Source organism: Antechinus flavipes, chromosome 5 (assembly GCF_016432865.1).
Source record: "Antechinus flavipes isolate AdamAnt ecotype Samford, QLD, Australia chromosome 5, AdamAnt_v2, whole genome shotgun sequence".
Taxonomy (NCBI): Eukaryota; Metazoa; Chordata; class Mammalia; order Dasyuromorphia; family Dasyuridae; genus Antechinus; species Antechinus flavipes.
This window is the reverse complement of record NC_067402.1, coordinates 162,009,109-162,034,729: the sequence shown is the minus strand read 5'-3', so window position 1 is coordinate 162,034,729 and position 25,621 is coordinate 162,009,109.

Genomic DNA, 25,621 nt, shown 5'->3' with positions numbered 1-25,621 from the left:
TAGTTCCCTCATTCATATGACACAGATGTTGAACTGCAATCACAGTTTCATTAGATAGAGCAAAAAATAAAAGGAAGAGCAAAACTAAGGCTTCCAAAATGGAGCCTTCTACCTCAAGCATAACCAAAACCCTTTATCTTCATCTAAAGGTTATAGAAAAAAATAAAAGGAAGGGTATGTGTGTGTCTAGGAGCCAGGATCCAGGTTTCAGAATTATACCAAAGAAATCCAAAAGGAAAGTAAGGTTTTTAAATTATTATTCCCACCCATTTCACCAACCAATAAGAATTTTAGTTTAAGTCAGTCTCTACTGTTATAAATTTGTTGCTAGTGCAAGGAGCTCAGTCATCTCTATCTCTAGGCACTGTTGATAGGGAAAGCACTGATGGCTTTCTTCCCATCATCCTGACCCCTGTCAGATAGTCTCTGGTAGTATCAGCATTAGTGCTCAGTGGTTGCTGCAACCAATATAGCCATCTAGAAAAATTGGTTAAATTGCAATGCCTCCCCTTCATGACTTACAGAAAGACAGTCCTCGCTAAATGTCCTATATATTAAAAAGTATAGCTTTCATTTTCCTATCCTGACTTGGGGCTTCATGCTTGTTTCAAAAGCACATTCTGGCAGACTCCCAGCGAAATGAAAATAGTGGTCATCAGAAAAGAATTCTTGAGAGAGAAGAAAAGTAAAAACCAGTATTACTATTCACTTTCTTTAAATAAATCATCATCAGCCTTGAACCAGAGGGTGAAGTCATAATTATTCAAATAGAAAAAAGGAAAGACAAAGCAAAGGTAAGGGCCAAACATGAGGAAAGGTAAGATATTAGCAACAGTTATTCGTTTTTGACAAGTTTGGAGGTACATGTATTTACTAGTTGTTGTTTTTAAAAATTTTGGATATATGGAGTTAATAAGTAAATGTCTGAGGCAGGGTTTAAACTCAGATTTTCCTGACTCTAAGCTAAGTGCTCTATCCAATAAGCCAGTTAGCTGCCTATTTATTGGATACAGGTGTTATAAAATTGACTTCTTTGTGACAGTTATCACTGTAGAATTTTTAAAAAAGATATTCATATACTGCTTTAAAGATTTACAGGTGCTTTCCTTAAAACATCCCTGTAAAAAAGTAGTGCAAGTGTTACATATCTAATGGCCCAGGAGAAAAAGGGCCTGCTCCCACAGATGGGGTGAATGAGACTCCAGCAAACATCCCCCTGGTCCTTGATAGCTAGGTAGGCTTTAGGGAAGGACATTGATAGGAGGAGATTTTTGTGGAATTTAAGTGGGCTTTTGTTGTGGTGGGCCCTAGTTGAATTCCCATAGCTACTCTGTAAGGCAAGCAAGGTTAGACATTGATTATCTTGTCCTTAAGTAGGTCTTTGTTTCAATGGGTCCTTGTAGAATTTCTTGTTTAATTCCTTGCATTAATAAAATTATCATTACCCCACAGTTATTGTATCCAATCAAAAAACCAAGTTATGATGTCAACCCTTGAAATTATTTTTCTCTTATATAAAGAAGTACCCAACATTCATTTCTTTTTAGGAACTTAGCTCTTTTACTAAGTATCACAAAGGAAAGCCCTTTAGGAACTTACCAGTTTACTAGACATCACAATAGTTCTTTAGGAACTTTATGGTATCTTTCCTTTAGCTAATGGCGAGTTCCATTAGGGAACTTAGCCCTTTCTTTTCCTCTTATTGAATTGATCACTAACTCTCTTTTGGAATTTAGCTGCTTCTAAAAACATAAAACAAAATCTTTGCCTCTTGATTTGGAAATGGTCCAAGTTTACAAATTCTTTTTGAGGCATCATCTAATGATGAGGTTTGTGGCAGGGCAGAAAGTTGTGGGAACCCCTTCTGGTCAGCACAGGTCCAAATGAAAGAATTCACAAACCAGAAGTTAGACTGGCAAAAAGAAGTTTATTGGCACTGAGAAGTCAGCTTTTGCTAGGAGGCTAACTTCCTCAGCGGCAAGATCCCCACAGAGAAGTAAAGGTCTGGCAGAGAAATCCTGGCAGAGAGATAAGGATGTCTTCTCAGTGGACAGGGGGTCCTTGCAGGCAGCTATGCCAAGGAGAAGTCCCTTGACCTGGCCTGTTCCTGCTTTTAGGTCCTCTACAAAGAAATGAGCCCCAAAGTTTCCTTAAAAGAGATTTGAGATTGAAGTTTCAACTGAATGAGATTATTGTGTCCAGGCCTAGATTTCCAGTAGAATGGGATCCCTTACTGGGAGTGGTCCTGAGCCCGTTTTCAGCTCAATAGAGCTCTATAGTCCATTAAAATAACAGAATGAAACCACTTTATCTTGATTCCCTGGGGTGGGTCTTTCACAGAGGTTCAAGGAGAATTTCTCCAAATCTTTTAATTGTCTGTCTAAAAGTTCGTGCTTAAGAAATTTCTCTGAAGTCTGAGAAGAGAGAGTTGGGTCTCCAATCTCACCATTAAACCACCAACCTGGCAAGGCAGGAGAGGTCTCCAGACAGGTCCTGAGCTCCCCTGCTATCCCCATTCTAGGGGGAGGGAGAGAAGAGACCAGAGAGCCAGAGTGAGAGTGGAGAAGCCCCTCCCATTTTACCCAGGTGTTGGGCTGTGGTGGGAGCAAGGGGGAACTTGCCCAAGCCCCAAATTCCTGCCAGTGGGAAGGGCACTGGGGGGCTGGCTCGGCCCTGTACCAAGCAGCCACCAGGTGTTGGACTCTCGCGGTGGAGAGACATTCCCTCCAGTGATCCTCCTGCTCGAACTCAGGACAGGGTCTGGGGAGTCTCCTCGGACAGTTTCCATGACACTTCTGGGGTTCCCAGCCTCAGTCTGGGAGGGATTTGAATTGAAAGAGGCACCTCTGGTCTGAGTGTTTTTCCCAGGAGGTAGAAGTTGCCCTGAGAAGAAGAAAAGAGCTGGGAGTCTCAGGTTTAAGTTCAGGTGAGAAAGCTAAAGAGACGTAGTTCATTGTTTCCATGACACCATCTATCCATCTCACTTATGCCTTCCCCTTTTCCTTTAGTCTTCAGTCTTTCTTAACTTCAGAGTCTTTTCCAAAGCGTTCCAGTACTACCTTCATCCTCCCCTCTCTTTAGTGTGTCCTCTACCCACATTAGAAGGTATCTTCCTCGAGGGCAAACACTGACTTTTTTTGATTGTTTGCATATGAATCCCCAACATGTAGCTCAGTGCTTGCTCTTACTAAGCTATCAAAGCTCCCTTCCTTCTTTCCTTTCCTCTATTAAAATATTCAAAACAACCTATTCTTCCTATTATATTCTCCTTGAAGGTTGATATTAAGAAAATTAATATTTAAACTTTACAAGACTGTTGAATTTGGCTTTGTACTATCTGAACAACTCCTGCCAGACTCAATAAAACCACATGGTTTGGGCCCATTCACCATCAATGATCATCTCTAAGAAGGGTAGTTACAGAAAACTTTTGCTCCCAGTCAGTACTGACTGAGAAACCCAAGAACTCCCAGTCTCTCAAACTCATGAGTTTGCCAGAAAGGATGGAAATAGCCATTTCAGGATTACTATTCTTTTGTTTATGCTCTGGAAAAGAAAAACAAAGGTGAAGGGGCAGTCTTATCCAAGATTGAGTCAGGCCAGTCTGGCAATTCAGGACAATCTATGGTACTCATAGACCATTTGATATAAGGGAAATAACGTTTATTTAACCATAGTGTTGAGGAGTAAGATACCCTAACAGTGATGGAGGTCCCTAGGCCAGTGTCATAGGTTTTGTGAAAGAATTCATAGTCCCAGTCCCCAAGGGAGGTTTGGCAAAAATAAGTTTATTTTCAATAAGAAGCTCTTTCAGTGGTCCTCTTCCTGATTAGGAAGCTAGCAAAGATTGGGGTACAGAGTTTTGATTTTACTTAGCTTTCTACGGCTTGGGACTAAGGAGCGATTTAAGGGACTAATTTCCAAACCAATAAAGGGTGGTGGCCCAGGCCAAAGGGATTTTCAGATCAATTGGAGGTGGGAGTTTCCTGTGGGAACCAGGTAGAAGGTTAGGGATCATTTTAGGAATTTCCTCAAAGGCCTGGAGGGGTTGAGATTTAGGGTTTTTCTACCCCAAGCCCACCCCCTTCCCCAAAATTCAGGGGGACACAGGTTCTATTACATCATCTGGAAGAGAGAGTGAGGCTGATGACTTTGTGTGACACTGCCTCACTTAAATCCAATTAATCTATAAGTCAAGACATCACTTATCACCACTATTTTACTATTTTTCTAATGGACTATTTGTGCCCAGCCTGTGGTAGAGCCTTCTGAACTCATATTGGACTGATCAGCCACAAATACACTGTACCCTGACCCCAACATCAAGATGGCAACAACAAAAACAATAAGCTGTAGCTTACAGAATATTACATGCCACAAACACAGAAGCTACCAAGGGTTTGCCTTCCTTTACATCTACATCACCCTGTCCCTACTTTAATAACCATGATGTGAGCACAGTGACATTTTGATCTCATCCTATGAATTTTGCTAAGTGTCCTATTCTAGTATTTAGGCCAGTGTGGTGGTTCACATTCAGAAAAAGAACACATGAGACATTCATAAACTAACATTAGAATGAAAATTACCTAGACCTAGTATAGAAAAGATATTCGGCAAGAAGACAACATTGATTTAGTAAAGTGCCTCTTTTCTGCCTCCTCATTGGTCAGGATGGTTCACCTCCATAAGCAGAAGGGAGGGATAAGTACCTGACTTTGAATTTGCTGGCTTTTGTGTAGGGGCCAACAAGAGGCTAATGAATGGTTCAAGCCTTAGCATGAGCAATAATTAAGTCCAAGGATGGTTGTAATACTGTAAAAAAAATAGCTTTTTTATTTTCAAAATATATGCAAGGATATTCAACATCCATTCTTGCAAAACCTTATCTTCCAAAATTTTCTTCCTCTTCTTCCCACTATCTCCCCTAGACAGCAAGTAATCTAATATGTGTTAAACGTGCAACTCTTCTATATATATTTCCACATTTATCATGCTGCACAGAAAATATCAGATCAAAAAGGAAAAAAATGCAAAAGAAAAAAAAGCAAACAACAAAAAATTGAAAATACCATATTATGATCCACATTCAGTCCCCACAATACTCTCTCTGAATGCAGATGGCTCTCTCCATCACAAGTCTTTTATAATTGGCCTGAATCACCTCATTATTGAAAATAGCCACCTCCATCAGAGTTGATCACATAAGCTTGTTGTTGCTGTGTATAATGATCTCCTGGTTCTACTCATTTCACTCAGCATCAGTTCATGTAAGTCTCTCCAGGCCTCTCTCTGAAATCTTCCTGCTCCTTGTTTCTTATAGAACAAGAATATTCATACACCATAATGTAGCCATTCTCCAACTGATGGGCATCCACTCAGTTTCCAGTTCCTTGGAACTACAGAAAGGGCTGCCACAAACATCTTTGCACATGTGGGTGCCTTTCCCTTTTTTTTATGATCTCTTTCGGATACAGACCCAGTGGAGACATAGTTTGATAGCTCTTTGGGCATAGTTCCAAACTGCTCTACAGAATGGTTGGATAAATTTATTTGTAGTACTTTTAAAGAAAAAACTAGCCTGGCCTGCAGAAGGGTAGAGCTTTTGGAAAAACTGGTCTAGTTTAGTTAACAATGCTTTAGGGGACGAATCCAACCATTCTGGAGAGCAATCTGGAATTATGCCCAAAAAGTTATCAAACTGTGCATACCCTTTGATCCAGCAGTGTCTCTACTGGGCTTATATCCCAAAGAGATACTAAAAAAGGGAAAGGGAACTGTATGTGCCAAAATGTTTGTGGCAGCCCTGTTTGTAGTGGCTAGAAACTGGAAAATGAGTGGATGCCCATCCATTGGAGAATGGCTGGGTAAATTGTGGTATATGAATGTTATGGAATATTATTGCTCTGTAAGGAATGACCAGCAGGATGAATACAGAGAGGCTTGGAGAGACCTACATGGACTGATGCTAAGTGAGATGAGCAGAACCAGGAGATCATTATACACTTCGACAACGATACTGTATGAGGATGTATTCTGATGGAAGTGGATTTCTTTGACAAAGAGACCTAACTGAGTTTCAATGGATAAATGATGGACAGAAGCAGCTACACCCAAAGAAAGAACATTGGGAAACGAATGTGAACTATTTGCATTTTTGATTTTCTTCCCGAGTTGTTTTTACCTTCTGAATCCAATTCTCCCTGTGCAACAAGAGAACTGTTCGGTTCTGCAAACATATATTGTATCTAGGATATACTGCAACATATTTAACATATATAGGGCTGCTTGCCATCTTGGGGGGGGGTGGAGGGAGGGAGGGGAAAAAACGAAACATAAGCGAGTGCAAGGGATAATGTTGTAAAAAATTACCCTGGCATGGATTCTGTCAATACAAAGTTATTATTAAATAAAATAAAATTTAAATTAAAAAAAAAACACAATGCTTTAGGAGAGACAGAGCCAAGATGGCAGTGAAGATAAGGACTTCCCCAAGTTTTCCCCCAGACCCAAATACTTTACAATAATGACTCTAAACAAATTTAGGGTATCAGAACCCACAAAAAAGACAGAGCAGAACAACTTTCCAGCTGAAGGCAGTTTGGAAGGTCAACAGGAGGGGTCTGTTGTATTGGGATGGACCTGGACAGCAATCACAGCACAGGCTATGCCAGCAAAGTCCAGAGCCCAGGAAACCAGGAACAGGAGGTGGGGCCTCTGAATCTGCAGCAATGGCAGCAATCTTCTGACCTCTCAGAGGCCAAGGGCAACTCAGCAGGAAAGGCTTGTCTCATTATGGTGGGAGGGGAGCTCCAGCTCAGGGTGGGACTTTGGGAGTCACTGAATCAACAGCAGGGGCAGTGCCCAGGGCAGTTGCAGCCACAGCAGCCTCTGGAGATCTCAGCCCACAGGGTAGACAGTCGGTCAGAGGGAGATAACAGAAGGCCATTTTGCTGGCACTGAAGCAAGACTGTGTTGCTTTGCCCATACTCAGATCTGGGTAGCAGTGCTGGCTCACAGTATAGGTCTTTAGAAGGATTTCTGAAAAGAGCCCCTGAAGCTTGGGACATTGTGCCTTCCATCCTCAAAACAGAGCTCTATTCAACAAAGAATTAAAAGCCAAATAATAGGCTGGGAAAATGAGCATACAATCGAAAAAAGATTCCCACCATAGAAAGTTACTATGGTGACAAGGAAGATCAAAACACACACCCAGAAGATAATAACACAATCAAAGTTCCTATATCCAAAACCTCCAAGGAAAAAAAGAATTGGTCTCAGACCATGGAGAGCTCAGAAGGGAGTTTGAAAATCAGGTAAAACGGTAGAGGAAAAAAATGGGAAGAGAAATTAGAGTGATTTGAAAGGAAATACATAAAGCTAATGAGAAGAATGCCTTAAAAAGCAAAATTGGCCAAATAGGAAAGAAGGTACAAAAGCTCACTGAGAAAAATAACTCCTTAAAAATTAGAATTGAGCAAGTGGATGCTAATGATTTTATGAGAAATCAAGATACAATAAAACAAATCCAAAAGAATAGTATCTTAGGAATATTGTTCCTACCCTTATCAAGGGGCAGCTTTTCAAAGTGTCTGATACTTCCTATCCTTACCAAGTAGAGAGGAAGAAAACAGAGAGAATTAGAAGTTGTCTGTCTTTTCAAGGCAGGGGAGTAGAAGGCATTTGGAGATCCAATCAAGCTTCCATTTTCAAATGTTCAGTTGAGGTACCTGCCCACCAGAAAGGACCATTGTATGCTTCCAGAGTTCCAGAGAAGGTGCCCAAGTTTAGCAGATCAGGCAGGACACCTCTGATTACATAAGAAGTATCTCTATAAGTCAGAAAACTAAGATTATGAGAGACTTGGTAGCTTGCTTATGGACACATTATTATTGCTTCATTCTCAAAGAGGCCCAGTGTCATCAGAAAGGTGATATCTTGGCTTGCAAGTGAATTGTTTTTTTATTTGGGTGAGTGACTAACTGGGGTTAAGTGACTTGTCCATGTCACAGAACTAGTAAATGTTAAATGTCTCAGGCCATATTTGAACTTGGGTCCTCCTGATTCCAGGGTTAGTTTCTATCCACCATACTATCTAGTTGCTCCCTTGCAAGTGAGTTGGTGGGATTTAAGTGAGGGTGGTCTGTGCAAAGTCACCAGCCTCACTTTCTCCTCCATTGCCATCAGGGTTCAATGGCAAAATATAGATCAAGACAATTGGAGATGGCCCCCTAAAAACACATAGCTTTCAAGTGTCTGAAGCAGGGATTGAACCAATATCTTGTAGCTACATCTCTAGTTCTGTTCACTATTCCAAGTGTCTTCTCTTTCTTGGCACCTTTGAAATAAAGTAAAATCTTAGGAAGGATGCTTCAGGTATAGTTCAAATGGCAGAGTTCCAACTCTTCACAAATATTCACTACTATTGGTATCAATAGGTTCTCCTCTACTATTCCTGAAGTCTAAGCCAGGGAACAACCAGATCTCAGACTTATAAGAGAACATAGACAGGAGACACTCCATTTTCCCCTCAGATCTCCAAACAAACTCTAGAGAAGAGAATCCTTAGAGAGCCATAAGACGAGTGTTGGAGTACTACCATGAGACTCACTGTAATCAGTAAAATGGGAAAACTAATTCTTGCACTACCTATCTCATAGAGTTTAAGAAGAAAAATGCTTTGGAAACATTAAGGCTCTATACAAATGTACATGTTGTTACTATTATTGATTTGCTAAGACCAAGCCTTCTCCTAATTCTCACTTGCACACAGAATGATATTCTCTGGTTTGGCAAAACCACAACTGATCTTTCTTAAAATCACCAGTAATATCCCATTTCTGAAGACTTGCTAAATGCATTTTAGGCATGATTATCATGTGGCTACAACTGTTCTCAATAAATGTCAAATACTGCACCATCCCTTTTCTGTGTTGCCTTGGATATGTAATGACCCCATGTCTCTGCAGGTATTTGTCTTTCATGAAGTGAGATCTTCCATGACGTTACAGCATGCTGTTGTAAAATAATTCATTTAGAACAGATAATTTAATATTAAGTTTACCTCTATAAGTGGTTGACTTTGGAGCGTGAACAAACTAAGGATGGAATAGCAAAAGGGAAGCTGTAGCAGCCTCCAAACACACCTCGAGAAACATGAAATTATTTTGAATGAGACTTCCTTAAATCCCCTTTGATGGAAGTAGCAACCTCAGAAACTCTGACAATATGAAAATCTCCCTATTTGTTCAATGGAGCCATTGCAATTTTGTTTTTGTTTCAGCCATGACAGTAAAACATAGGTAAAATTAGAAATCTTTTTTTTTTAATGTTCCACCCAGTGAACTGAAAAACAGAAAAGTGAAAAAAATTAGTCTCCAAGCTAATTAATGAGAACAAAGGAGGAAGAAAGGAAGGAAGGAAAGAAGAGAGGAATGAAGTAAGAGAGGGAGGAGGGAGAGAGGAAGGGAGGAAGGGGGAAGGAAGGAAAGAAGGGAGGGAGGGAGTAAGAGAATAAGAAGGGAAGGTGGGAAGAAAAGAAAGAAAAGGAAGAAAGGAAGGAAAGAAGAAAGAAAAGAAGGAAGAAAGGAAGGAAGAGAGGGAGGGAGGGAAGAAGGAGGGAGGGAGGAGTGAAGAGAATGGAGAAGGGAAGGAGGGAAAGAAGGAAGGGAGGGAGTAAGAAGGGAAGGAGGGAGGAAAGAAAAGGAAGGAAGAAAGAAAGGAAGGAGGGAGGAAGGAAGGGAAGGAAGAAGAAAGAAGAGAAGGAAGGAAGGAAAGGAAGGAAGAGGGAAGAAGGAAGGAAGGAAAGGAAGGAAAGAAGGAAAGAAGAGAGGGAAGGAGGAAAGGAGAGAAGGAAGAATGAAAGAAGGAAGGAAAGGAGGGAGGGAAGGAGGAAGGAAAGAAGAAAGGAAGGGAGGGAGGGAGGAAGGAAAGAAGGAAGGAAGGGAAGGAGGAAGGGAAAGAAGGAAGGAAGTGAAAGAGGGAGGAGGGAGAGAGGGAGGGAGGAAGGAAAGAAGAGAGAGAGGGAGGGAAAAAGGAAAGAAGGAAGAAAGGAAGGAAGGGAAGGAGAGAAGGAAGGAAGGAAGGAAGAAAGAGGAAGGAAGAAGGAGGGAAGGAAGGGAAGGAGGGAGGAAGGGAGGGAGGAAGGGAGGGAGGGAAGAAGAAAGGAGGGGAAGGAGGAAGGGAAGAAGAAAGGAGGAAGGAAGGGAAAGAGGAAGGAAGGGAGAGAGGGAGGAAGGAAGAAAGGGAAAGAGGGAGGGAGGGAAGGAAAAAGGGACAAAGGAAGAAAGGGGGTGAGAAAGGAAAGAAAGAAGGGAGGAGGAAGGAAAGAAAGAAGGGAGGGAGGGAAGAAGAAAGGCAGGGAGGAAGAAGAAGGGAGAGAGGAAGAGATGAGAGAGGGAAGAAAGAAGGGAGAGAAGGAGGGAGGCAGGCAGGAAGGAAGGGAGAAAGGAAGGAGGGAGGGAGGAGGTATTTGTTAAAAAAAAAAAACCTGCTTACCAAATGCTAGGTACTATACTTGACACTTGACTATATTTTGGGGTTTTTTCCAGGTAGAGGAAAGCCCCTCTACATGTTATTTGTTTGTTGATAGGATACAATTTAGATCTGAAAGGCTCTTACACAAAAATTTGCAAAGAATTTTTGAATCCTTTTGTAATAATTTAGGAACAGACTTGGATTTGCAGTCAGAGGGCCAGAATTCAAATCCTGACTATGCCATTTGCTATCTTTGTGACCTTGCTCAAGTGACTTCATTTTTGGGAGGCCTCTGTTTCCTCATCTGCAAAATGAGAATATTGAAGAAGAGACCTCAAAGTTCTCTTTCATCTCTACATCTATGATTGGAAATCAAATCTCACATTAATTCCAGATTATCTCATCCAACCATCCCACTACCAAAATCTTCCCAGAATGGGCGTCTATCTTCCCTGTCATTCTCCTCCTCGCATCTGGATTTTGGGACACCTTTTACCCTGGGAGAGTTAATACACTCAGTCTGTGGAAGAACTGCTGAGATTTGTAGGGGGTAGGAAGGTGTAATAAACCAAAAGTCACTTCAATCCTAGATCAAGATAATTCTATTCCAGCGCACACGACTTTAGCCAAAGTGAGCGTCCTTTTTTTGCCTGGAAAATGCAATGGACTCCTAAATGACTTCTCTGCTTTCATTTATCTGTAACCTATCTTCCTTTTAGGGACCAAACTAATATTTCTAAAGCACAGGCTAGATCATATCACTCCTTCTTGAGAAGTTCCACAACTTCCAAATTCCCTTGTAATTATTTTGTGTATTTTTATATGTGTTCACATTGCTTTCCCCAATAGAATGTAAGTCCCTTGAGAGAGGGACTGTTTCATTTTTGTCTCTATTATCTCTAGGGCTTGGTATATTTATGACTGATTAGCATTTAGAGACCTTTACAATTTCACTCCAACCTATTTTTCTAGACTGATTTCACATTTTTCTGTATTATATTTCTATATAACTATATATTATTCTGTATTAATTTCTATTATTATATATTGCTATATAACTATATATTATAAGTTACATAATATTTCTATTATTATATAATATTTTCTATCCCAGCCAAATTGGCCTACTTATTTCTCCCTATACATGGCAGTGACTGTTTCCCCTTGCTACCCCATCCAAAAATTCTGAATTGTTCTCCCTCATCACCTTGACCTCTTGGAACTCTGAACTCCCTTTATGTTTAGTTCAAATGCCATATTCTTCAATAGATTTTCTGACTCTCCCATATCTACTTCCTCTCAGACGTCAACTAATAACATCCTTGGTTTCCTTTAAATCTCAGAACAAACCCAACTTCTAGCAGGGAGTCTCTCCTAATCTATCAGCTACTAGTACCATCCCTTCTAAAGTTAACTTCTATTGTATATTTATTTTTTATGTACAGATTTATGTATATATTTACTTCCCCATCAAAATGTCACTCCTTTAAGGCAAGGATTCTTTCTACTTTTTTCTTTCTATCCCAGGGCTTAGCAAAGAATTTGGCAAATAGTAAGTACTTAATAAATTCTTGTTTATTGGTTATAGGAGCAATGTAAGTATCAAGAAGGGGTCCAGGGAAGTGACATACCCAACAGAGAGCTGAGAAGCCCAGAACAAGAGAGATGGTGATCAACAAAGCTGTAACAACCAGAGAAGGACAGCAGACATACAATGTACCTTCCAGAGAGGACAATTTGATGACATTGGAAGACATTAACAAAAGCCCTTCAGGGTTGAAATGAGTTGCCTTTGTATATGCGAACCACCCATAAAAGCTTTCTTGTATTCCCTGGGCATTTCTGTTCCTTACATACACCCTCCTGCATGATACTTTTGAGTACCCACTCTTCTCACTGATGTATGTATATATTTATAGGAGAGTACACTCTAGATTCATGTAGGAATTCTTACCTTATTTGTGCCATTTCATTAATCGTCTTGACCTTGAATTAATTGTGACTTTTGGTTAACTAGTAAAGAAGTAGACATATTGGTGGGTGCTTTTAAACTATGGACACAATATCTTGAATAAGAATTCCTTTTATGGGAAGGGATTCTTAAGTTCTATAATTTCTTTTATTAATGACTCAGAAGCAAAAATGGGGAAGAAGTGACAACTTTTCTTTTATTATTTCCCAAGCTTTTTATGTTGTTATACAGTTCCCACAGCCATTTAGACAGCCACATTATATATGTGTGTATACACATACACCCAAGATTAGAGAAATAGATAGAAAGATACTTATGTACTAGTTCTCTTGAAGAAATTGTAGTGACTTAGTGATTTTAATCTAACTAATCCTCATAATCTCTCTATGAAGTACATAGATACTATTATACCAGTTTTGAAGATAAAAAAGAAAAATTACTTTCACAAAACTACATCTTGTAAAAATTGTATAGTTTCTAGGATTTCCAACTCTACAGTCTGGTGCATTAATTAAAGTATTGACCTCTTAAAACAAATCTATCCTGAAAGGAGCTAAAGTTCTCTATTGCTCTATAAAATGAAAGAATCTATTTTACTCTTCTCTCTCCACTTAATTTTCCCATGAGGAAGAGTTGGCAACTGGTCTGGAAACTGGTCTGAAAATTATAGGAGCCACAAATTAAGAGAGTGTTAGTTTGATATGTCTGAAATTAATGCTTTAATTTATTCACCACAGAATGTCTTCACACATCGCTGTTTTCTGTAATTTATACCATATACTGTCTGCTCCAGTTAATGTGTAGAGCATGGCTAAATTATGCCTAAAAGGAAACATGATAACTATCTACAAGGAATGGAAGGAAAAGGGTCTAACTAGGATTAATGGGATTGAATTAAAATAAGACAAATTGGGATAGAAAGTCTAGGAAAAAACTGTCAGATATTTAAGGTATACTTAACGGGAACAATCTCCCAAGAAAAGTGGTTAAAGCTTCTTACAGAAGTCATTTGAATTGGATTAGACAAACTTCTAGGACATATTTCTATGGGGAACAAATAATTACATGCTATCTTCCAAAATGGACCGGATGATCTAATAGCTTTCTACATGCCTCATATCCTACAGTTTTCAATCCTGTGCTAATCAAGTCAAATAGGATTCAGAATAGAGATCAAATGAACATCTTATAGATGAAGACGTATTTTGTCAATATGTTTTCATTTTGTTCTTTTCCCATATGTGCCTAACATACTGACAGAACTTATATTCATTTTTATAGCTAATTTAATGTCGAGGAAGGGTGCCAAACTGATAGTGATGCACTCTCCTAGCGATTTACATTGCTCTGGAACAATAGAATTACCTTGGAGAACTGGGTAGTGGTCCAGAGCAGAGGAATCAAGCCCACAACCCTTCTTAGTACAGTCCAAATCAATTTAAAATTTAGTTCCTGTCTGGTTTTAATGTAAAGATGTACTGATAAAAAAGAAATACATAAGCCTGTAGTTTCCTAAATCAATATGTATCCCACAGGGAACCTTATGTATGGTTTAGAAACATTTCTGTATGGTTCATAACACTAGTCCAGAGAACCAGAGCAGTTGAGATCATGGAAGGATAAGCATTCTGGCAATGACAATCCTTATGTGCCTTATCCTATGTTATATCTTCTTGTGTTTTTATAGCCCAAGGGTTATAGTACCTAATTCCTTTATCAGGCTGCATGTATTATTGAGCCATTTCCTAGAATCCAGAAATTGATTGACTTGGTTCTGACTCATATCTCTTATGATATAAAAACTTTATGTTCATATTTACTTCTGGAGTCACCATTGCCTCTAAATGGTGGCTAAGTCTGCAGTTTTCCTGATTGGTGAGAATTCTATTGTGAGCTGTGCTGTTGGATAGCCCAGAGTTTGATGATTGAGAGATCTTGGGATAAACAGAAGTAGATGTGTTCCTTTATATATATTTTTCCCCAATAAATAGCTAATTTGATTCATTAACAAGTGAATAGCAATTAGAATGTTGCATTTGGATTCAGGAAGATCTGGATTCACTTTTGCCACAGACCTTCATTATAGCTGTGTGACCATAAGATAAGTCATTTAACCTATCTTGGCATGAAAAAGGGAAAATAATAATTCCTACCCCAAAGGATTATTATAACAGACCAGATGAAATAATATTTGTTAAGCACTTTATAAACCTTCAAGTGTTATATAAATACTAGCCATTATTTGTGTTCTTTTGTCTGTTTCCAATCTTTGAAAGCAGATTGCCTTGATTGCCAAAGCAAGACAAAAGTTATAGTCCATTTTATCTTTGACATCTCTTTTTAAGACTACCAAAGTAATATTTTTTTGGAGGAAGTGTAGGATAATGGAAAGGAAAATGTTTCTTTTCTGTGATTTCATCAATTGAGGGAAATCTTTCCAACAGCAATTTCTCTGTTGCTTCAAGTTTTAGAGAGTTGTCTATGCATAAAGTCAGAGACTAGATCTGTTATTTCACTCCAGGTGAGAAAACCCTATAGCAATGCATATTGTCATATTTTCTTTAATTCATAATGTTAGAGAGCTGTCAAAAGCAGGGATCCAAAGTGTGGTTCAAGGGCCAAAACTGGCCAGCCTGCTTTATTATTGTTGATTCTTAAAAGTGCTTTTTCCATTTTAAAATAAAGGTTTATTGTGTATTAAAAATAAAAAAAATTCTTAGTTTCTCGCAGTGGGTTCGATTGAATCCTTTTCATACGCAGCAGTTTGTAAACCTTTGGTCTAGAATGTTGAAAAGTTGAGCAACTTGGTCAGGGTCATAAAGCCAATAAGAATTATAAGCCTTGAATTTATCTTCATGCTATTGAGTTCAGCTCTCTATGTACTCTGTAATTAGTATTCTTTAAATTGATAGTTTGATAGAATAAACAGTGTTTTTATCACTATAATGGAAAGCAGCCAATTTGCTTCACATAGACCTTCAATTCCCAACATTATGATCTTTGTAAGCTGTGACCCAACACTGAGCTCTTAGCACAGTCACAGATCTCTATCCATTCCCAATGCCCTACCTCCGGACATTTCCTAAATCTCAGTCCTAGTCTTTCTTCCCTCTCTGTATCTTATTTTTCTGTCATCTTTTCTGTTCTCATATCTTCAATTTTTCTCCTTTTTAGATTTTTTTTAACCTCTATATCCGGTCCTATTTTTTTCCCCTAAGCTTCAACTCTGTATCATCAACTGTTTATTGGATATTTCCAACTGGATATCCCATAAGCATTTCAAAAATGGAAATGATTATCTTTTCTCCTAAATCCACACCTCTTCCCAACTTCTAAGTTTCAATTGAGGGCACCACCATCCTTCTAGTTAGTTAATCAGGTTAACAACCAAGGAATTACCTTTTTCTTATCCTTCTTTTTCACCCCTTATACCCAATGAGGTGTTTTGTTGTCAGTTCTCTCTGGAGTCTCCTCCTCTAATTGGTGAGTTCCTTCTAGAATCTCTTCCTTATTCCTCCTAACTCAGCTCCTGATTATTCAGATTCTTTTGTCATATCCTAACAGCCTTCTCACCCCGGAGGATGATTTCTTGCAGTCTTTTCTGGAAGATCCCTCTATCCTTTTAGTTTCTTCCTCTGATTGGTGAATTCCTCTAGGACCATCCATTTTGAGGAATTACTCAATCCAAGCCATATTCATTTCTTCATTCCTCTCTCAGTCTAGCTATTGACTCTGGATTTCTTCACTGTGTTCCTAAGTGGGTTCTTTCCCTCCCTCTTTTCAATTCTCTTTTATGTGTTGTTTTCCATCATCGGGTATAAGCTCCTTTATGGCAGAAATTATCTTTTTGCTTGTATTTGCATTTCTAGCACTTGATACAGTTCCTGGCACATAGTGAGCTTTACTTGGTTAATTTCTTGGTTAATTTACTTGGTTAATTTGAACCATGCCATTCATTCAAGAAGTTCAATTACTTTGTATTTTTTTCTAAAAAAAGTTATAAATGTCTCTGTTCATTATTTGAAACCATTCACAATCTTGTTTTAGTCTATATTTCTAGGTTAATTGTACAATATTCCCCTCCTCACACTCTATAATCCAACCAAAGTGGCCCAGTTGTTTTCCCTTACACATAATATTCTATCATTTGTCTCTGGTACTTTGCATAGTTGTCCACTATAAGTGTAATGCTTTCCTTTCTCATCTCTACCTAGAACTCCAACTCTTAACTTGGATGTCACCTCCTATTAAAGCCTTTCCTGATCCACTTAGTTGCTAATACCATCATCCTATAGACATTAATATTTTCAATATATTTTGTATTTATTTTCCTGTGTATTTGACATTTCCAAATAATAGAACATAAGATCCTTGAAGTCTGAGATGGTTTGTTTTTTATTTTATATTTCAGGCCTCCAGCACAGTACTGCCACATTGTAGGCATTTAATAAGTGTTTATTAAGTTGAATTATAGGAACTGAATCCTTTTGGCAACAATATTACTCTCTGACTTTTATTGTTCATATTGTTCAAGATTTTCTTTGAGAGACTTTAGATATATCTGATATCTAGGTTCCATAGAAATAATAACTAAGACTTCATTTCTTATACAAGGACACTTAAAGTTTCGTTTTAAGGTATTTATTGTTATTGAATTCTTTTTAGATTAGTCCCACCAAAAAATGCAGAAGATATAAAGGACTCTAAATAATTCATAAACAATAGATAATTCTCTTCACTCTTTTCTACAGATTCATAAAGTCTTCTAGACTCTGTACTACAGGGTAGTTTGGACTCCCCTGGGAAAGGAACTGAACCTTGGACTGATGGACTGGAAACTTTTCTTTGCACACTATCCAGTTATTCATTGTATTAATAGATTACGAAGTCCAAGCCTCTTGAATCTCTCTATTGTGACTTTAGTCTTTTGTAGCTGTTCCTCCCAGTACCAGAATTCACATGATCAATCTTCTTCTCTTCCCAAGTGGCATATTTCTCATGAAGATTCCCGTCCCTTGCCAGGACAGATCTTCAAACTGTTGAATTTGGGATTGCCTGTGAATCGATTCCTGAAATTATTCCACCCAGGAAATTCTCCCTTTAGCTAAGGATTTGGGGTTCAAGAATGACATTATCCAAGAAATCCCCTATTGAAAAAAAATCAAAGAGCATATTTCTGCTTCTGACATGTACCTCTAATGTAAGGAAATGTTTTTTTAAAAATTTAATGAGAGTACCATCCTTGACAGAAAATACAACTTGGCAGAAATAACAGGATGACTTGGAGAATAGCTAGGAGATGGCATGTGTTATGGAATTCAAATACTTTGACCACCACCTTCCCTTAAACCTTGGTGGGAACAACCTAGAACCTTGAGCTCAAGAACTCTAAGGATAGCAGTGGTTGGCTGACCACTAGCCTAGCTTTGCACCCTTGCAGCTATCAGTGGAGGGGGTTTGGGAATCCTTATATAGGAGTCCATCATCCTGCCACTCTCACCATCTGTTGACTAATCACTATTGATGGGCAGATAATCCTAAAAGCCCTAGAAACTGCAGATTCCCCCAAAGCTACCAGCCCTGCTTCTATTTTGATCCTTTTTGAGATGAGATCTAGAAATTTACCCTGTAGGTGATGCCTTCTCAACAGCCACTACTGAGAACCAAGAAAAAAAGTTCTTCCCACCAAAATATTTGATATTGTCAAATGATTCAACATGAGAAACTGATAGGGCTTTATTATCTGAATTGATTTTTAAAAAACTATCATTTTACTGCTATAAACTAAGAATCATTGGGTCTTTCAATTTGATTTGCAGTTGAAAACCCCTATATGTATTGTCTCTCCCATTAGAATATGTGTCTCAAGAAAAGGGACTTATTTGTCTTATTTTTCTTTTTGCATCCCCAGCACTTATTATAATCCTTTGAACATAGTAAGAATTTAATAAAAACTTATTTATTTATTTATTTATTCATCTCCTTAAAAGAAAGATAGAATGATTTGAACATAAAGGGTGATCCCATAAACAAATTAGAAGGACAAGAGATAGTTTGCCTATCAGATCTTTGGAAAAGGGAAGAATTTATGACCAAAGAAGAATTAGAGAACATCACAAAATGCAAAATGTACACCTTTCATTACATTAAATTAAAAAGTTTTTGCACAAAGGAAACCAACACAAATAAGACTAAAAGGAAAGCCCAAAGCTGGGAAACAATTTCCCAATATTTCTGATAGAACCCTTATTTCTAAAAATATATAAAGAACTGTGTCAAATTTATAAGAATACAAGTCATTCCTCAATTGATAAATGGCCAAAGACAATTTTCAGATGATTAAATTAAAGCCATCTATAGTCATATGGAAAAATGTTCTAAGTCATTACTGATTAGAGAAATGAAAATTAAAACTACTCTATTACACAACTCTTAGATTGGCTAAGATGACAGGAACAGAGAATGATAAATGTTGGAGGACATATGGGAAAAGTGGGATACTAATGCATTATTGGTGGAGTTATGAACCATTGGCTCCAACCATTCTGGAGAGCAATCTGAAACTATGCCCAAAGGGCTATAAAACTGTGCATACTTTTTGACCCAACAATGCTCACTACTGGTTCTGTATCCCAAGGAAATCATAAAGGAGGGGAAAGGATCCACATATGCAAAAATCTTTATAGCAGTTCCTTTTATGGTCGCAAAGAATTGGGAAATGAGTAGATGACCATGAGATGGGAATGGCTGAATAAATTATAGCATATGAAAACAATGGAATACTAGTGTTCTATCAAAAATGATGAACAAGATGATTTTAGAAAGGTCTAGAAAGATTTACATGAATTGATGCTGAACAAAACAAACAGAACCCAGAATACATTGTACACAGTAACAGTAAGATTGTGCTATGATTAACTAGGCAAGACTTGCTTCTTCTCAGCGGTTCAATGATCCAAGGCAATCACAATAAACTTTGGATAGAAAAATGCCATTTGCATCCAGAATGAGAACTCTGAAGATTATTCAATCTAAATCAATACATGCTATGTTCACTTTTTTTCCTGTTTTTTCTCTCATTGTTTTTTTTTTCCTTTTGTCTGATGTTTCTTACCCAATATGATTCATAAAGAAATATGTAAAAAAATTAATATACATGTGTAATGAGAAAAAATAAATAAAAGAAAGATAGAAAAGGGAAAAGCATAAAAGTGGTCAATTGACTTTCATAATCAGAACAATAGTTTTCCTACAAAAATTGGGAAACCCAACCAACTCTCCTCAGAGAACATCAATAAAACTTTTTTGCTTTTAGAATGGATCTTTGAAAATACAGTAAGCCTACTTCCATAAATGATTAGCATTTTTTAAAAATTAGGGTTTAAAATAATTTGGTACATATCTTAAGGTAGACTCTGTTTACCGCGTAATTGTGGATACATCCCCTCTTTATTGTTCACTGATAACACCGTGAACTCTCTGTCCTTCTTTCTATTCCATTTCCTACTAGTTTGATTTTAACCCACTGATCTTCTACTCCATAATTTCCCCAGACTGGCAATTTATCCTCAGCATCACTCAGGAAATATTATATGGACTAGAAACATTAAGCTAAGTACTTTAGAAATGTTACAACATACAGATGTGAGCTTTTATTATCGTTAGAGATTTGTTGTAACTGCTGCCCATGGATTAGCACAAACACCACTCTTGCTGATATTCATTTTATAGATGTGTTTAAAATTTCAGATTGCTCAAGATGACTTTAGTGAGGTTTGTGTTGTATTGGACAATTTGGTCAAAATACATATGTATGCAAACACACATATAATTATTAGTATAGCATTATGGACTATTTTCATATATACTGTGAAACTTTGCTGATTTTTTTAACATAGAGACCATTTCATTGGATTCCATAATTAAAAATTGTGAAACTCTCTTGTATAGAATTCTATCAAACAAGATATCTCTCAACAATTCTTCGTTAATTTAACTTCAATTTTTAAATATATATCAAAGTATAAAATAGTAGATTTTTAAAATAAAAGGTTAATGATATGATTACAGTATAGGATTCTACTTAGCAATCTTTGCTGTGAATTGAGGTGAGACTATCTTATTTGTGAAAACGATCAACTTTGCAGTTAAGCAAAGTGAGAATTAGCTAGATTTGACTGTATTTAGCACTTCAAGTTTTCACTTTCCTCTTCAATCTTTATTAGTGATTTGCAAAAAAAAGTCAAAGGCTTTTGCAATCTTCTTTCTCCCTAATCTGCTCAAATTTTCCTTAGTTTTTATTGCTATACAAATAGACTTTATATTATAATTTTATTTTTGGTATTTGAGTGAAGTGTTATGGCATAGTAGAAAGATGATTTAACTTAGAGTCAGAAAATGTGGACCCATCATTTACTAAATATGTTTTATTTTTAGACCAGAGTTTTGATTTCATTATTATAAGGAACTTCCAGGGAGGAAACTCCCTCTACCAGTGTAGATTGGCATTTGTCCTGCAACTTGTAATTTTAGAGAGTTACCTAGGATACTGAATGGTTAGGTAACTTGCCCAGAGTCATATAGCTAGTGTATGTCAAAAATACTCAAATCTAGGGCTTCCTAATTCACGAAATAACTACTTTATACCATGCTACCTATCATGGATGTTACTATGAACAATTCATTTAACTCTTTGAAATTCAGTTTCCTCATATTTAAAGTGGGAGTAATATATTCTACAGTATTGTTTTAGATATTAAGTGAGAATACATGTGAAAGTAACTTGAAAACTATATAGTCATATCTCTAAGGTATTAGGAAATAACTAGGGCATCTTGGTGACACAGTAGATAATATGTGGGTAATATGTGGGCCTGGAGTCAAGAAGGCTCATCTTCAAAATTGAAATCTTACCTTAGATACTTTTTAACTGTTTGACCCTGGGCAAAAAACTTAATTTTATCTGCCTCAGTTTTCTCATTTGTAAAATAAGTTGGAGAAGGAAATGGCAAACCTATATAGTTTTAAAGTCACTTTCACATGTATTCTCACAGTGGATAGTCATTTTGTGAGTTAGGAATGCCAAGAAAACCCCAAAGGGGGTTGGATATGAATGAGAGCTATTGAACAAATTAGAAAAATATTCAGTCCCTTTACCATTGTAGCAAAGGCTTTCTTTTAAAGGTAGAATACTGTGCCCAGGAAACTACAAAGATGACTAGAGCTCATTTTTATGGTGTAGGCAAGTAGATTTTCAGGTAGCTACAACATCATGTCCTTTAAGCACAAGCTGATTTACTCTCTGTGTCTACAGTTTGTAAATAAAACATCTCCAGCTGCTTGAGCAATTTAATGCTCCAAACTATCTCTGGCATTGCTATTTTCTCAGGCTATTTCTATCAATGATGTTGCTGAATTTGGGATTTTTTTTTTTTTTTTTTTGGTGAGGGGATTGTTGTTCTCTACATCATTGTGAGTTATTGTTTAGTTGTTTATCAGTTGTATCAATTCTTTGTGACCCCATTTGGGATTTTATTGGCAAAGATATTAGAGTGGTTTGCATTTCTTACTTGCCCTGTAAAATTTTACAGTGGAGAAACTGAGGCACGTAGAGTTAAATTACTTACTCACTATCACATGAGTGAAACAGGAAACTGAGGACTTCTCAAAATAATAACTGCAGGAAATTCAAGATTCAGCACCAAGGGTATGTTAATCATTGAGGCTCTGGGAAGAAGAGCAAAAGATTTGCTCTTCTAGCAGAAATACCTGAGATAACCTCCTGTACCTTTACTTAATTAGAGAAAAACACGACTAATTATTCAGTAACCTGGAGGTATTCAAGAAGTCTCCAAACTTGCTATCTCTATTTGTTGATTGAGGAAGCCTGAGGTAAACAAAGTCTCCTTGGTTAAACCTTCTAACTCCTCTGGCTTAATGGATTACTTACCTCTAAATAAATCTCTTTATTGTGAGGGATTATGTGGTTTCTCATAAAATTATTAACTAAGGTAGATTGAATTTATAATCTAAATTTAATTTAGGAAGGTCTGATGGGTTTGGGAAATGAAATTCTTTGTACAAACCTTATAATAGAATGCTCATACTAGCTCAAGTACCATAAACTTAGGCAAACACACCTGCAAGCATTTGTAAACCTTGGGAAACTGACCACCATAAATTTAGGTAAACACATCTGCTATAAGTTGGCTATATCAGCTTGGCTAGAATTTAACAAACCTGTGCTACTTCCATCTAAGCAAGCAGTGAAAATTAACCGGATAAAGGGAGGGGATCATAGATTCTTGTAGGTTCTCTCTCTATAATTGCCCTTCACTGCTGTGAAATTGGTCTCCTCTCTCTGGAGAACTCCTGTGAGTGGACCATCCACTTCTTGTGAGATTCTAATAAAGCTTCTGTTCTTCACTTTGAGAAATCTCTGAGTAGTCATTTTGAGTTAGGACTTGCCATACCACACACACACAGCTAGTAAGTGTCTGAAGCAAGATTTGAATTTATGAAAATGAAACTTCCCAACGCTAGGTCTTTCACTCTATCTACTGTATTACCTAACTGTTCACCATTGTGGGAAGCCATGGAAAATATATAAGAACAAGATATTTCAGTCAAAAATGTGGGAGATTTAAGAGATGGTTTCAGATTATAGATTAACCTTCAGAAAGTAGTTCTAAAGCATTTGCATCGAGCCTATATCTTTGACACAAAATGGACATAACCAGGATAATAATGTGCCCTGGCAAGATTTTTTTAAAAAAGATGAAAAGTTGCCAAAAAGGAAAGAACAGAAAGTTTAATAGTAAAAGGAAAAGTCTTTGGGTCCAAAAATAAACATTATACACCTTAGAAAGAGTTAAATCCTTAAATAAATAGGGTCTTCTATATAAAGGGACCAACAAAAACTATTTGAACTTTCTTCTAGAGCACAGACTGTATTCTTATCTTTATCCCTACTTATTCAATTGTTTAACACCGGAATGATAACTGTCTGAACAAACCAAGGAAGAGTCCCTTGGCTAAGAGAACCATTTCTGAAACAGGAAAGATTATCAAATAATAGAGGCTACATCTCCCTAACCTATTACCTGGAGGTGGCAGACCTCAAAGCTTTGAATCTTAGAGAGTCAAAGGAAGAGATTCCAGCCAATCCTAGGTTGAAGGCCATTTCCCTGATTGAAAGGAGATAATGGCATTCCTAATGAAGAGAGGTTGAAATGATCAATAAAGTGACCCATTCATCACTAACCTCATACCTCTCAGTGAACTTCAAGAGGATCACCTGGAGAATGTAAGGACATAGTAGTCCTGTATTCTGAAATTGTGAATTGCCTTGACCATGCATGTTCCCTACATTCACTACCATTTTAGCTTAAATTTGTACCCACTCTTTCCCTTTCTCACATATTTTATGCATGTTTGTAATAAAGTATCCTAGTTTTGAGGGAAATGATTTGTAGCTACTGACATTACTGTGCCAATCGAATAAATGCCTTTCCTAAAAAATTAAATGATCTGTTGACAGCTTAATAATGGGAGCACAGAGATGGGGGTTCATGGGTTAACATTAGAATGTTATTGGTTTTATAACTTCTGATATAAGTTATAGATGGACAATAAAATAGAAATTTGTGATACCTTAAAGACATTTCTTGTTTATATAGTGTAAATAAGTAAAATGAGACAGATGCTGATTTTGTGTTTGTAGAATTGGTTGAACTTGGTAACTATGGGAGCAAAGGAGAGAGAATAGTTTAAAATAATTGAAGTATGTTTCTGGATTCAAAATATCATCTTATAATGTCTTTGGTCCTCTTTGGAAAGGAAGGATAAACAACAACATGAATCTCACTTCATGGAAGATAGTGGTGACCTAATCATAAAGAGAGTACTTGGAGGAGGACCAGATTTAGAAGTGAAACAAATTCACTTATTGAGTTTGAGAAATTGATAGGACATTAACTGAAGATGGCTCACAGGCATTATTTTATTAAAGTACAAGGAAATTAAAGCTAACCTATGTAGATTTGACAGTAATTTGTATAGAAATAATAGTTGAATCTATAGGAACAAAAGAAATGTCAAATGCTAGAGATGGATGCCTGATAACTTTAGACAGAATTTTCTTAGAATTCCTCTCCTTGTTTCCTAAGGGAATCCAGATAGTAGTGTTGAAGTGTAAGAAATAAGGAGTAAGAAATACCCTAGCAGCAATGGAGACCCCAGGCAGGTGTCAAAGATTGCTAAAGAATTTGCAGTCCGATTTATAGGCAGGCAGGAGGTTTTTGGCAAAAAATAGGTTTATTACACCAAGAAACAACTTCTCAGTGGGCTTTCCTGATTAGGAATTAGCAAAGGTTTGGGGTACAGAGTGTTTTTTATTAGCCTTTTATGGTTTGAGGCTAGGGAGATTAAGGGATAATTTTCAGTTCAATAAAGGGTGGCAATTATGCCCCAGGCCAAGATCTCTAATTGAATTATAGGTAGAGATCAACATGGGGGTTTCCCATAGAAACAGGAGGATGGGGCCTTTCCCAAAGGTCGGAGGAATTGAGATTTTAGGTCCACCTTCTCCCCTTTTCCCCTCCCCTCCCCCAGCAAAGATCATGGAGACACAGTTGACATTAGTAGAACCTGTGGGGCCTGATTTCTTTTTCTTTTTTTTTTTTAAATTTAATTTTATTTAATAATAACTTTGTATTGACAGAATCCATGCCAGGGTAATTTTTTACAACATTATTCCTTGCACTCGCTTATGTTTTGATTTTTTTCCCCTCCCTCCCTCCACCCCCCCCCCCCCAGATGGCAAGCAGTCCTATAAATGTTAAATATGTTGCAGTATATCCTAGATACAATACATATTTGCAGAACTGAACAGTTCTCCTGTTGCACAGGGAGAATTGGATTCAGAAGGTAAAAATAACTCGGGAAGAAAATCAAAAATGCAAATAGTTCACATTCGTTTCCCAGTGTTCCTTCTTTGGGTGTAGCTGTTTCTGTCCATCATTTATCCATTGAAACTCAGGTCTCTTTGTCATAGAAATCAACTTCCATCAGAATACATCCTCATACTGTATCGTTGTCGAAGTGTATAATGATCTCCTGGTTCTGCTCATTTCACTCAGCATCAGTTCATGTAAGTCTCTCCAAGCCTCTCTG